The sequence below is a fragment of the Trichogramma pretiosum genome, unplaced genomic scaffold, assembly GCF_000599845.2.
Source record: "Trichogramma pretiosum strain Unisexual culture from Peru unplaced genomic scaffold, Tpre_2.0 scaffold22, whole genome shotgun sequence".
Lineage (NCBI taxonomy): Eukaryota > Metazoa > Arthropoda > Insecta > Hymenoptera > Trichogrammatidae > Trichogramma > Trichogramma pretiosum.
The window spans coordinates 2,033,135-2,047,011 of record NW_019640932.1 but is presented as its reverse complement, the minus strand read 5'-3'; the positions used below and the strand labels follow the sequence as shown (position 1 = coordinate 2,047,011).

General features: G+C 41.7%; 1 protein-coding gene across 1 annotated transcript in view; it reads right to left on the bottom strand.

The window, feature by feature from the left end:
* Positions 1–13,877, bottom strand: part of LOC106648971 (serine-rich adhesin for platelets) — a 53,125-nt gene that overhangs the window by 37,719 nt on the left and 1,529 nt on the right. The window lies entirely within an intron of this gene.

Genomic DNA, 13,877 nt, shown 5'->3' with positions numbered 1-13,877 from the left:
TCTTGTTTATGATATTATTAACGAGCCTCGATTTGTCTGTTTATGCTTTTCTTTCGAGAATAACACACGTCGAGAGGGAAAGCTCTCTCGGACAATCGGAATTTGTGAGCTGCCTCGTTTTGCTGTATTAATAACTCCGAGGAAAGTATTGCACAATGAGCTTGGTTATTGCAGCTCGACGAGAGCTTGAATACCTTAGATGAGCGCCTGGATACTCGGAAAATAATAATATTTGTCTAGCCGATGGAATCGAAAAATCATTGTACTTATATGCTTAATGTTGCAGCTCTTTTACCGCAGCGACTGGAAAACCGCTCGTAATTAGTCAACTTGTGAAGTCGAAAGTTTACTATTATGATAGGCGCGCGCGCGCACCAGCGTTCGTTGGCTTGTATTGTGTGCGTGATTTCATATACACGATATAGGCGCCATGTATAATTACAGCCTATACGATTTTTCTCCCACTCCATGAGCTCTTGAGATGCGATGGCTCGTTTGTATATAAACGAGAAGCTTCGTGCACACGTGCGCGCGTTAATATATTTTATTTCTCAGCGCGTCAGCAGCGATCGCCCATAATACACATCCCATATTTTTCCTTTCTTCGATGGCACATAACATTTCAACGAGCTGAGCATCGCTCACTCGTATACGCTATACGCGCGTATCGCAATCTACGATATAAATTTCTTATACTGCTGGATTGCCTGTTTCTTGTCACACAGACACAGGCGCAGACACACACACGTGTGCATTGTCTTGCCCGCCTCCTCCTCTGCTATACTCCTTTATCTCTATCGTGCATAAAATACATCCGGTCGGTACGCTAGTCGGCTGGAATAGGAAAATATCACTGCGGACTGCGATGTACAATAAGAGCTACAGATGTATTTTTAGCCTGTGTACGGAAAATTTTACAACGAGACAAGGAGCCATCAAGTAGTTACAGATGTCCGTTTCTTTTCTTGGTCTGTTTTTCAGCCAAGCTAAACGTCGAGAAACAGAGGATTACTCGTTAGCGCAAATTACGCTCGTGTGGATTTTGACAAACGAGACGGCAGCTAGCGCGACTTTTCGAAAGTCGCCTGGATATGTACACGCAGGAAATATGACGAGATTACACCGGCTAAGCCGATAATCGTTCCGAGAGAAAGCATTTTGATAAAGAACAATAATTGACTGCGTCGTTAGACAAACAAAACAACGAATTCATGTATACACTGGTCTCTTTTCGAGCCCCAAAGTTGCTTCGCACATTTGCAGAAAAAGCGACTGTGTATGCACGGACGTGTCTGCATTGTTTATATTATACCCGAGATTACCACTCTTGGGGTAATAAAAAATAAAAAGAAAAGAAACGCCCATAAAAGAGTTAATATTATATGTGAGAAAGTGTTCTGCAAGCCTGAGCATCATCGAAACCCAACACTGCGCGAGCAAAAAGCCGAGCGAGGAATTCATCTTTCGCGTGAAAGAAGAAAAAAAAGATTTGCAGCTTTTCCGTTACTAAAGTTATAGTTCCGATACGTTTGCCTTTGAAAAATTTATTTTCGTCGTTTATCAGAGTATTTGTTGTTTCTTTCACTGCAATATTAGTTTACTTTCCTGCCGGTAAAGTTGGAATGTTTGATTATGTTACGGAAAGGGGAAAAAGTAAAAACGACAAAACGTTCGTGTCTTTGTCGTGGGTAATTATGATTAGGAAGTCACGAGCAAGAATAACATTTTATGGAATTTTCTCGTCTCTGGCTTACAATTATGACCTGGATCAACCTGTGGGATTATGGATGCATGCGGACTTTACCTGTAACACACAGAAAAAATAACTAATTATTATAAATTACATTTCACTAATTTTAGTACATAATTATTATAATTTTTCGAGTACAAATACATCATTTTTTTAATTTTAATAATTAAAGATCGTGTCATCATCAAATCTAACATTGTTATAGGCCGATATAACGATCGATGCTATGCCGTGTATTACAAAACAATGGTACTCTCGCAAGCTCAATTGTTATAAGATATCGTATAATAGAGAAGAGCGTTGAAAATATTGAAAGTGCCAAGAGGCGCACCGAATTAACCTTGACACATTGAATCGAACGAACGAGATATATGAGAAGCGCCAATTGGCGAATTGGCTTTTATAACGCGTACTCGGTACTACAGTGCGCGAGAACTTTTAATTGAACATTTCCAAAGTAATTAAATGAAACTCATCGCTGATTCGAGTATTCGCAACCGAAAATAGGCGTGTTAATTTAGTTGAAACTCACGCACGAACGAGTGCAAGTTGTTGAACCGCCTATTTTTCTCACCGTGTTTGGGATACACGGCGCGTCGAATTTCATGTAATTCAAATGCGCGCAGTAGCTGGTGAGTAGCAATTTTTGGAGCACGTAAATTATTATTATTGCCGCGTAATTCGACGTAATGCGAATTCGCTAATGAAAAAAACAAAACAAACGAGAGCTTTCGTGTCTCGCTCGTGTGTATAAACACATAATAAATCTGTTTGTTTTTCGTCTGTCCAAACAAAAAGGCATTTAAGCTTCGTTGCACCCAAAATCGAAACATTTTCGTTCGTTCGTTCTTATGTGTGTGTGTGCAGTGCTGCCTCGCTTGAAAGTACAACGCACTTCACTCTCGGCGTGGGTCTTCGGCCCTCGTTTGGGTTTTTTCTCTGCTAAAAATATCTATGTAATAGGGTGCGCCAGGCTGCCGCCGACACTCAGCAACAGCAGCTCGTCCAAGCGAAATAAATATTTTCGGCGCGCCTCTTAAACATGCTGCACTCTGTGAGTGAGTAAGTGAGTGTGTATATGTGTAATGTGTATGTGTGCCCCCTTAGCAGGAGAACCTGTGCCGAGGCACTCTCGATAATAGGGAATTGCTTTGTGAACGTGTCTCTGTCTGTTGCTTTCCTTGGAAAAGTGAATCATTCTGAGATTTTTTTCACTTCCCTAAGTGCAAAATATTACTATTGTATAAAGCGAATTCTCTGTTAAATCGAATTGCCTGAAATATATATTATTTTACTTTTTATAAATCTTTTCCATCTCATTCTCCAACTGAAATAATTCTCTCTACCTCTCGTTCACTTGGAAGCACGTTTCAGTACTATTTCACCGTGGTTATTGTTAAAAGCCTTATCTTTACGCATATTACGATATGTAAATTTCAACTTGTACTCCGCAGCGAGATAAAAAAATTAGCAACCGTAAAAATTGAAACAAGCTGCAGTGTTACTGCCGCGCACGTTCTAGTCTACCTGTCGTCGTATGCGAAAAAAAAATCATACGTATGCAGCATTGGACCTATATCAGTCCTAGAAATCATAATGCTTGCGTTCAGTTGTTATAACCTTTCTCTTATGTGTATACGCGCACTCATTACACAATTATCCATGGCGCAGCGTATAAATAAAAATGTTCCGATCGAATCCGGTTGTCTTTATCTCTCGTTCTCTCTTTGAGCAAGTGTGTGCTTTACAACTCATGTGTAGGTATTGTCATCGAGCTCACACGTTTTTAACGAGAGAAATCGAAATTTTTTCGTCATTAATCAAAGAAAATTGAATTACTCATATTACAACTATGACGATGCGCACTCGAGAGTGTGTTATTCTCTTTCTCGTATATTGTCACGTTGGACAATGAGTCAAGGTTGTACACATTTTATTTCTACATTTTCGTACATAATATACGCGACGCAATTACACTTGGCTACGGTTAACCACGACGAAAAATAGCAGTCGCGAGCGCGCATTTGCATGCGAGCCGCAAAACATTTGTAGAAAGTCTAGTCAGAGAAATACAGCATGGCAGCAGTATGCACGACGCACAGCATTGTGAAATCCGAGTGATAAGAGCACCGATACGTATACTATACTACGTGCAGCATTATTTTCTCAGAAGTAGCGAGCGCAGACAATGCGCACAAGCCGCGTATATAATTGTGCGACGGCCGAGGAGGACGATGACATCTTATAAATGAACGCGTATAAAGAGAGGGGAAATGCATTGACTCATTTCCGACTCGAGGCAAGAGTCGCTGTCGATATACGCACGCGTTTCATTTTCGATGAATTACAAAGGAGAAACAACAACAACGGTATAAAGTAACGCACATGCGGGTATCTTTAATTGAATAAAAGGCGATTTAGGGGTTAACAAATGCATTTTTCGATTTTCCACGCCGATAATTTAAAAAACGAGCGTCCTACCGCGGAGAATAAAGAATTTTGGTCATGGTTCACTGAACTTTCGATTTAAGCACACATTCACACATGCTGCAATGTAAACGTGAGGCTAGAGAAAATTAGCTTCGCGCGTTTCAACACCGAATCGCATTGAGAAAAAAAAATATTACATACGTCGCTCGCAATGGTACGTAAGTGGATATTAGTGTTTTTGCACGTAGATAAAAATTGTGAAAAAAAAATTATTCGTTATCCAGGTTAAATCGGTGTTTCGCGCGAGTCGCCAAAATCTACCGATTTCGCAAGAGTAGATAAAAATTTTTGCTTTCACTCTCTTTCTGCATCATGCTCATAATGCACAAAGAAATCTCCTCTCTCGACGTATTCTCTCAATCGTTCTCCGCGCTCAAAGTTATTATTTAATCGCTTTTGATCGATCTCCCAATTAAGAAGAGAAAAGCTTACGGCGCAGCAGCGAGGCCTAGATCTCACCGCGTGTGTACAGTATACGAGATATACTGCATATACTTGGCGGGATCTCTTCGACTCTTTGTTCGCGCGAGCGATTCGCAAAAGCGGATGCCTGCCTGACGCTTGTTAGCAATCTCGTGGTGTGCTCTTCCGAGTCGTCGTCGCGAAACAATTACAAATGTATGTATGATTTTTTTTTTTGTAAAGGAGTTATATTTAGTAATTAATTTCTGAATCAGCTCCGTGAAATATAATCTCTATTTACTCGCGAATGAGTTATCTCATATTATTTGCGTGAAAAATTAGCGTTAGTTTTCGTGAATTAAAGTTGACACAAATTTCGTTCTGAAACTCGGTTAAAAAAAAACATAATAGCCGCGTCGAGTAGGATTGTTCAATTTGTCGGGACGAAAGTTACACAACGTTTACACACGCGGAGTCGAATCCGCGCATAGTTTAGTTTTTTGCGCATTTTAATCGTTCGGCTAAACAACAACAACAACAACAATAATAATAACAGCAATAATGACAAAAAACGCTCTAACCTTGATTAGGCTTTCTCGGCAAGAGAGCTCGAGTACGTAACGTATAATATCTCTGCCTGCCACAGTAGCAGCGGTACATGCACACACACACACATGCACACTCATGACTACCGCCACAAATTAGATGGTAATTACTCGAGTGAAATGGCTTTTATATTTGTCATTCGGCACGTTTCCCACTGGCGCGCATATATAATATGACATCAGAGTCTCGGTGCGCAAAAAAACTGCACGTGTGAACTCGCGTGTAATTTCCACCAAACGCACGCATACACACACACTCACAAATGTATATCCGGGTGAAGAGACGTCGGAACAATAATTTGTTTTGTCTGCGTGTAATAGCGTTGGAAAAAATAGCACGTTTGATCATTGTCGAAACTCGCGTTGCTCAATGTCCTCGTGTGCCTGCTTGAATAATAATAGAAAAATTACAAGACAGTGCAACCAGAATCATCTTTACCTCGATTTGAATTAAAAAAATTTTATAAAAAAACCATGATTTCAGATGTCAACGTATAAAAAAATGAGTAGAATTTGAATAAATAATAAATATGGGAGCCCACTATGGTATAATAAAAATTCAAGAGCTACAATCTAAAACTTTTATTTAGGGTAAGAATGAAAACTCATATGAAACTTTCATTTACTCAGGCATAAAATAAATTCTAACCTGAAGAGCTTCTATTTTATTGTCCCATTACATTTTATGTTATTACCATGATTTAGAGCCTGTAAGAGGTGCGAGACTACCTAATGTTTCTTTTTTATTGATTCTTTCTCCTGTATTATAATTTGAGACGAGCATGTAGGTGATATCTGCATATCGCATATTGTATCGTATGGAGGCGTTAATCTACTTGTTAAAAAATCCTTTTACTAATTAAGACAATTAAACTTTCGAACCGGTATCATAAAAACGAGGACCTTCACAGCTACGAAAACAATATTTTTCGGAAACTTCCTTCACAATCGATCTTTATTTTAAAATGGACGTTCAATTTCGACACAAGCACTGACGTTTTTTCACGGATTAATACCAAACTCGGAATAATTGGCTACTATTGACTAATTATTTGTTCCTGCCGCTTCAGGGTCGGCCCGATCATATAATTGAACGGAAGTGACCCGTTTTCCGCGCAGATACCCGCGCACGCACGGATACAATTCGTTACGCGCATGACGCGCGTTAACATAAAGTCTGCCCCAGTGCGACTCGGTGCGAAAAAAAAGAGTTCACGTTTAAGCCGCGTACAGGGTCATATAGTAGCAGCAGCAGCAGCAGCAACAGCAACTCATCGAGTCGTCGTGCAGCCGCAGAGGTGCAGGCTCGTTCGCCCGTAATAAGTAACTCGACTGCCCCGCCAAATCGAGTTTTCCCATAGAGTCTCTCGTGCGTGCGCATATGCAGTCTCTTTCATCGATTGCTTGCGGCTCTGACTGCACTTTAATGCATTTGCGTTAAATCAATGCACGCGTGTGCGTATGCGTTCTTTATAGTAGTTCATAAAGACGACGAGTGGAATGCACATATTGAATATACATCGAGGCAACAAGTATATGGACACGATGATATAGCCTGGACAATTCAATATGCTTTGTGAAAACCCAATTTATCGTTGCATACACACGCATAGGTATTTCAATTTTTACGCTTCCTCTCCTTTCCTCCTGCTCCTCGACTATATAATATTAAACCTGCTGCAGTTCGGGCGAGCTGATATATAAGTAGTAACGTGGCACTTATCTAACGATACGAACACACATATGCATGCAGCATTCGCGCAAGACTCTATGAAAGCAGCGCCATTAAAGGCCCCTGGAGGCAATTAGCTTATATTATGTGTACGAACGCCAGATACACATTTATATATTTATATTCCGGCATCGGAAGAGAGAAAAATCTCTCACGCGAAGTAACGGCAGCAACAGCAGCTGATCTTGTATATGTGCTTAACGTGTGGGCGCGACTATAATGCACACGGGTAATTATGCACACTAGTACGGCAGGGAAAGTCTCGCTTTTCCAACGCACACATGTGGTAGCATAGGTGGATCGAGAGGCGACCGCGACGACTTGCACCATCGACCCAAATCCTTCGCTGCTGCTACTTCGACTTTCTTCTTTTTGTGCGATTTAAATATTATTATACGAGCCTAGGAGGGTTATTACAATAACCTCGAGGCCGGTCTTTAAGCAATTTTAAAATGAGGTCTTCGTCTCTCTCTCTCTCTCTCTTTTCGTGCGATCGATTATGCAGTTTATTACATACAACTAGCGAAAATGTCATTCCTGCATAGTGATCTTCTATAAAAATTTGAATACCTCGGCATTGTTGTGACGATTGTTTTAATTCATTCGAGTTGCATCGATCCACGGCACTGTGCTATAATTTATAAGAGCTCCGAGGAATCTCGCAAAAGCGTGAGAATTATTTTATCGTTAATTTTTTGTCTACGTGCCGATACTATAATATACATTGAAACTCAATTTATGTACTTGCAGGCGCTGATCTGCGCGTTGTTTATACGTGCGTGAATAAGCAATTGTTTCGGCGCCAGTGAAAAGTGAACACCTTGCTCTTGGCTGCTCAATATACATTATAGTATCGCTTAACACACGAGTATTTATGGATTTCCATTGTATTAATTGAGAGATGCGTAAAATTTTCCTGCGCTCTCGCACCACTGGCGCGCATGAACCCGTGAGAAAATAATATAAATATGTATAATGCAGGCGTCGTCGTCGCCGTCGATTGTGCGCGGCGCTTTAAATTTTACTCTCTCGTAATGTGTGCACTGCAAGTCGAGCAAGCTCAACAGGTAGTACTTGCAATTTTTGTCAGACACATTGCGCCCGAACAATCGTTTAGGCTCTCTAATGTATACATACACACGATCATGTGCTTTTTTTCACAGCCAACTTGGCGCGAACGAAATTTCATATATAATATTGACGCTTAATTAATCTTCATTAATACTTTCACGCGCTGAAAAAACATTTCAGAAAATTTTCATATCGCGCGTACAAAATCGGATGCAAAATTTCACTATGTATATATAGTTATTAGCCAGTCATTGGTGTGTGGGACCATTCGCGACGATATGTGCTTTGCCGACCGATCGTTGGAATTCCGACTCCGCGTCTATAAGAATATATAACGCGATATTACCGAGAGCCAAGGCGATCAACGTCGAACGGCGTGTAACGGGAGAGCACACAGATACGGCCGCCGCCGTCGACATCCTGCTCACTTGCGGTTATATTCGCGGCGGTGGTGGCGCGCGGCTTCTCTTCTCTCATTCTCTTTCGGTTGTAATAATGCGTGCATTTTCACAATCGAGATTTTTTTTTCTTCGATCCTCGTCGCGCGGGAAAAAATAATATTATTACAACGAGAAAACGTATTTCTATATACAGTATTCAGGTCGCGCTCGCGCGCACGATTCGATTGGAATAATAATTCTATCAAAACTTGACATCAATAACCATTGCTGCATGCACGAGCTCCAATGCCTCATAGCTTCTTGGCTTTATTTTATTACTATTTTTTCTTTCACGTAAAAAATGTTGCACTTGCATATATATACATCGAAGAACAGCAGTAATGTTATATAGGCTGGCACGAAAAGCGGGTTAGCAGTCCTATATGAGCACGCGGAATCATGCTATGTTTCAGATTAGAACTGTGTCGTGATTATTCCTTTGCACGGTGAACACGTGCTGAAGCAACGATCGTGTGTATGTGTGTAGGTTCGTGTTATTAAGAACTAAATGCAATGAACTCAATTGGCTCTGTTTTTCTTTTTTCTCAAACGACAAAATTGCAATTCTTCGCTGAATGAAAAACAAAGAGGTTTCGAGTCGATCGATAAATCGGCATGTATATCGAACTCGTGATCCCTCACCGCACTGTCGCCTGAAACATTGACTTTCTTGTACGACAAATGGTCTCTCGACGACGCTTATCATAACAATTCCCCCTCCCGTCCTCGTGCATTGCAAGAATGTTTTTATCGCTTCTCGATTTCTGCAATATCGCTTAGAGGTAGTATCGCTTGTAATATTAAAAGTAGCATTCCAAATGTTTTACATTTATTACGATGGAATTTCACCATTGGTACTATAATAAAATTACAACTAAATTCGTCATATTCTATGAGCAATAATATTGAAGTTGAAGCGCGAGAAAATATCGCAGCAAATATGTACTGGAAATTCTTCGAGTACATAAACATGTCTATGTGTTGATCTTACTTTATTTTTGCGAGTAAAACAAATCTCTCGGTATATAAATCATGCAAATATTGTGAAATCAGAAGCACATGACTGATCGTCTTATCTAATTTTATGTCGGAGTCACATGACTTGCTTGTAATTTTCTTTTTATTAAATCATTCAATTAATAAAAAAATTTACTGCTTTGTAACATCACCGATTCCGTATATTAAAGTGCACTCCTCGGTGCGCGCGACAAAGTCTCTCCATTGCACAAACGAGACATTATATGCACGTGCGTTTTTACGCTCTGAATGTAAAAACAGTTCTTATAGCAAACATGCACAGTTTCAAAGTTGCTCGATTCACCTCGCGACGTCACGCCTCAGTGCAGCTGCTAATATTATAACATAACATATACACTAGGCTCGGTTCGCGCCCCGGAAGAAGTCCCCGTATAGCTCGAGAGCAATGCCATAATATCGCAAGTCCGTGCATTTTCTTGGGACAATAGCGTATTACCGGCGTGGCATGCATGATGTACGAGGAAAAAAATATATACTGTCGCCTTTCGCGATAAAAGAGAGAAAAGCGAAACACGATCCTTGCTGTAAGGCTTCGAATAAAAAAATGCCTCCGTGTATATAAACGTGACATTTTCAAAAGTTTGTTGCTCGACGCGGCGATATTCGACAATACGAGGCCAGATTATGCAGGCAGCGATGCTAACACTTCACGGTAATGCTTGGCGCTACACAGCACAGGTAATATCTCACCTGCTTCTTTCTCAATTGCAATATAAACGGCGCGCGCGCCCCTTCGGAATTTGTAACGGAGAGCGCTACCTTTTCTCTCTCTCGCTAAATTCGGCCCGAGGGCGCGTCAAAAGAGAATATCCACCGATCGTGATGTAAACAAATAAAAAATGAAGCTGAACGAATTTCACGTTATATATTGTTATGGGTGCGGCAATCTCATCTAAACGTTATTATATTCGATGTACGCTAACGCCAAATATAAAAGCACGTCATCGGATTCTTCTTCTTTTTCTACGCGGCGCCTGTGTAGAGGTGAAAAGAAGACTCGAGGAAAAAACCCGATAAAATACAATAACTCGTTTAAAGAAATCGAGAGCGGCACGACGCGGATTCGATCTTACGACAAAAAAAATATTATGAACCATCATCATCGCAACAGGTCAATCGAAGATGACGCAGCAACGTCACGGAATACCGATTATAACCGATTCCCCAAATTCTGATTGCCTCAATGCGCCGCCACAGCTTCGCACACGGTATCCGCATGTCGTACGTGTTATCGTAGCGATCGCGAGCGCCGATACCGACTTCATATATACCAATCGATCAAGAGAAAGAAAAATATTTGAATCGAGAGGTGTACGATATTATTAATAACATGTGCGCCCGCGTAATTCAATGGCCTACACGAGACCTTGGCGAGGCGCGCGTTTCGTTAATACATTTTATTTCGCAATCGGCTAATGCGTCTATACTGAAAATTGCTCGCGCGCCTTGACGAATGGCAGTGTACTGTAATACGGTCGAAGCACCTATCCTTCGCGGCAAGACAGGTAGAGACAAATTATCGCGATTCTACACACTGAATTCTTTATAATGCGCGCGTTCATACATGCATGGCACATTCGACTCGGGCCGACTAATGATTATTAATGTATTAGCGCACAAAATAGACCCGCCGCGTAGAGCCGTAATATTATAGTTTTTTATTATTCGTTGGCATTATATACAGGCGACCCGTGCACTTATTGCATTAGCGCGCCTTATCTCTTACACCGAATCGTTTTCACTCGGCGTTCATTTTTTCGTCGAGGCATCGAACTCCTCGATCTATCCGCGGCTATACAACGCAATACTCGTAAATGTACACCCACCCTACTGTAATATAAATGAGGAAAAAAAATTGTTTGCTTGCAACACGCTGCACAGTTGAAGCAATACGATCGTAATTTTCACTCTTTCTCTCGGGCTCGAACGAACGAACGAACGAATATAAGAAGTGAATCTTTCTCTCTTCATTCGCACTTGCTTGCGACAAGGCGCGACTTTCGGAGACCCCAATTTTCACCACACACTCGCGCGCGCGCGCGAAACTCTCTTTTTTTTCTCTCTTTTCTCCGTCACTCGAGAGCACATATGCATGCGCTCGAGCGCGAATCGCGATCGTGTGTCGACTCGCGGCGAGTTATATTTGCATGTCGCGCGTTAGTTGCGAAAGGCGCCAACGCTGCCGCACCGTTCCTGTGTATCTAGCCTGCATAATGCATTATTTTTCGAGAGACAACGGCTTGCGGGGTGGCGAAAGGCTCTTGGCTTGTGTGTGTGCGCAGCAGCTGTATGTATTTATCGCCATTATAAGAACGACGTTTCCTGAAAGTGTCAAGCCGATATAGCCGGGGGGCGTCAATAGAGATTCCGACAGCTTACGTTTTCCGCGCGATCGCGTCAATGTGTGGCATTTAAATTAAAGTGAGCACTCGACTGATATTATATTGGAAGTGGAAGATCGTATAGGTATAAGCAAAATCCACTCGACGAGAGAAAGAGAGAGATCTCGGAGTATATATATATATGAATGAAAGATCGGCATACCTTCGATGTGAGAAGTCATCGTCGCTGTATGGCCTAACGCTCGAGGCGATCGACACACATACACAATAGGACTCTATATACACGTACCATTACTCGTGCACATACAGCCGCCCGTGCGCGTCAAGCGAGTATATAATAATGTACGTAAGCGCACGAAGGTAATAAAAGTACTGACACACACACGGGTACGTGCGTAAAATGAGCGTATACGATAAATCTCGGCAGCAGCTCGCCTAGTCGAGGAACGCACCGCGAAGATGAAATTATTTCGTCTCGCTATTACGAGCGAGTCAAAGGCAGCGAGCTATTACATTTTTCTTTTCGAGTGCGTACCTCGAGACCAGCGATTGTGTATTAACGTATCGCTTTGTCAAGAAAATAACAACAGGTAGTTGTAAGGTATTATGGAAAAGCATGCGCTTATAGCTCTCTCTCTCTCTTTCTCCCTCTGTCACACAGCTGCTCGACGAGCGCAGCAAATTATTATATATCGTCGTCGCAGAGATGACAAGTCGCGCTTGCATTACTATACATACGTCGGCGATACACAATACGTGTGAGATTATAGCTCGGAGTATCAATTCTCGCAGGCCAACGCTCGGATGAGAAATTATCGCGGGCCTTTATTTTGTTTTCCTTTTTTTTTCTTCATCGTCGTTACGTAAACAACAAATCGATTTATCAATACTTTATGTACGTGATATATAGGTACGTGCGTCGACTGCGATGTCGAGGCTCCGACGACATTGTTTCATCCCGCGAGCGCGCGCCTCGTCGTCGCGCAGGTGAAAATCCATTGTAAGCCCTGGCACACGCGCTCGACGCGCGACAAACACACACACACACGAGAGTGTGTATTACGTTATAAGTATGAGCAAAAGCTCGTTTGCGTAACGAAAGAAAAATCAAAAGTTCCAATGAAATAGCTTAAAGCCGCGCTTGTAATGTGCCATTGTGCGTTACCCTGACACAAATGCTTTACACACATAGTGACAATGTGTGTTATTATATGAGAGCACGTTTTATTCTTTTATTTTTTTGTCGATCGTTGTAGACGCGTGACCATAAGAAACTAGAAGAATCATTTTAAATCGGATTCATTAGCAACGTATAAGTACACCTCTTGGAAGCGAGAAACTATCGTTTATAAGTTGTAAAGCGCAAACGTCAGAGAAGTTTGGCGACAATATCCCGCGCATCTTCGTCTTTTTCTACTACCACTACATACTTTGTCTGCCACGCCTCGAGCCTATAGATATATGTTGGTACGAATCATACCACACATGCGTCTTTATTATACACACGTATCGGCCAGAGCTCGTCTCTCTTTCTCACATACACTGTTAGAATCGGCCTTGGAATTCGCAGTTCAGAAATAATGTGTCTGCCGTGCCGACTGTGCGTGTGCATGTGTGTGCGTATACATACGTGCCCCCTCTCGGTTCTCGGTCAGTCTTTCTCTCTCTGAACGTCTTTTGTTGTTCTTACACATATCGCCAAAGGGGAAAGAAGTTACACACTCGTATACATGCTTCGACTGGACTCCTTAGTCTCCACCGCTCCGATATTACTCCCTTTGGCAGTTCTGTCTTATATGTACAGTACAAGCTTGACAGGGCATCGGTGGAATAATTGCGCTGCTCGTGTTTCGAACGCAAGGACTACTTGTACATTAATTTGTACATGCTATACGTAAAAAGAATCGTGCAATAATACAGTCGTCGCTTTTGAACGCAGTGACCGGCGAATGTGCGGGAACACGGGCAAAACAAAAAATAAAACACAACACACTGCCGCCAGATGAA